The 1,630-nt window shown below is 31.9% G+C and overlaps 1 protein-coding gene and 1 long non-coding RNA gene across 2 annotated transcripts in view; one reads left to right on the top strand and one right to left on the bottom strand.

The window, feature by feature from the left end:
• The window catches only part of LOC128249513 (uncharacterized), an 11,919-nt gene that overhangs the window by 4,668 nt on the left and 5,621 nt on the right, over positions 1-1,630 (bottom strand). The window contains exon 2 of the long non-coding RNA XR_008265631.1: positions 1,366-1,518. This is a non-coding gene — a long non-coding RNA (uncharacterized LOC128249513). The remainder of the gene's footprint in view (positions 1-1,365; positions 1,519-1,630) is intronic.
• The window catches only part of LOC106878482 (uncharacterized), a 10,999-nt gene that overhangs the window by 4,753 nt on the left and 4,616 nt on the right, over positions 1-1,630 (top strand). The gene's annotated exons all lie outside the window — the stretch shown is intronic.

Genomic DNA, 1,630 nt, shown 5'->3' with positions numbered 1-1,630 from the left:
TATATATATATATAATATACTATTTCTAGGTATATACATATATATACAGTATATATATATAATATACTATTTCTAGGTATATACATATATATACAGTATATATATATATATAATATACTATTTCTAGGTATATACATATATATACAGTATATATATATATATAAACGTATATTCATATATGCTATATGTGTGTGTGTGTGTATCTGATGATGAAAGTCTATTACATGCCAACTTAATTATTATCTCTCAGTTGCTGTTCTTGTTGTTATTGATGTCCTACTTCAAAGAACTTTTGAATTTTTAATGTAACTTATCGCTCTAACGAAAGAGTTGCCGGTTTTTTGTGGTGCAGACCGATTAGATTTTGTTAACAATAGTTTCTCTGGCTACAGCCGAGTTAAAAATGTGTCTAGGGACGGACGGATCGTGGTGGTGGTGGAGAGGCGAGGATGTTCGTAGTCATGATGGTGGTAGTGGTGGAAATGAAAGAGAGTCAAGGCCACCCCACCAGCCATATTGTTTTAACGAAACAAATCGAAATGGTTATCAGGACTTTGTCTGCTTCAACAAGCAAAAGTTATCTATTGACACGGCGCAGTGTTAATATCCTTCATGTTAATAATGAACCGTGAAAACATCTTTTTCCGTTTGGTTCACACTTTTCAATTCTCTTTGTTCCAATTGATTTCAAACTTGATGTATCAATGTAGTTTTGTACGCTAATCATGGAAATGAAATTCATTTTTGCCGTAAATTAATAAATAAAAAATTAATAGCTTTTAAAGTTTACACAATTTGTGTACTTTTGCCAGTCGAAAGCCACAGACATATTGGTGCCTGTTTCCATAGTAAAGGCCAACTTTTTGGGTTTTTTTTTTAAAGTTTATTTTTGAGAAACGGATATTTTCGGTTGCTATCCTGTCACTATCTCGTTTTCATAAGTTTGAAGTGTTTTCGTGGGCCCTTTTAACATAAATAGAAGTATGGCCGCAGCCAACTCGTTTAACCTTTCGAATACAATGGAGAAATTGAAAACCGAAGAGAACAGTGTACCACAGAGTTGAGTTTATTAGCTCCAAAGATGATATCCACATACAACAAGTGGAAAGCACATAGGTCTCTGTATAGAACAAGGGAATAAACGACACTGTGGAACCCACCATCCTATGATTGACTCGTACCTCTGTGAGTTTATGTGGCGCAAGAGATAGAAAATTGTAATTTGTTTGATAAACTCTTAAAGTGTATCGCAGACTTTCGTTTTTGAATATTCGTTACAAAACATGTATTGTAATATTTCACAAAATAAAAAAAAAATTCATTGAGGATTTTTCTTTTTTTTATATATATATATTGTTAACATACCTGTTCCGACATTTCACGTGACTACTCATCAAAACTTCCATTGTTGAATGTTCCGTCATCTCACGCAAAATGCCAGCTTCCAAATCCTGTTTCCTGATTGGGTAAAAATAATCTAACTTCAGACTTCTGTAACATTTTTCTAAAAGCATTTTTCTGAAAAAAGTGAATATCATCAGATTCAGTGTGAAAATTTAAAATTTACGTCAATGTACCAAATTAAAAAATTTGACCTAATTTTAAAATTACCAAAAAAAAAAAAAAAAAA

Source organism: Octopus bimaculoides, chromosome 15, assembly GCF_001194135.2.
Source record: "Octopus bimaculoides isolate UCB-OBI-ISO-001 chromosome 15, ASM119413v2, whole genome shotgun sequence".
NCBI lineage: Eukaryota > Metazoa > Mollusca > Cephalopoda > Octopoda > Octopodidae > Octopus > Octopus bimaculoides.
The sequence above is the reverse complement of the archived record's forward strand: the minus strand, read 5'-3'. Positions and strand labels throughout refer to the sequence as shown.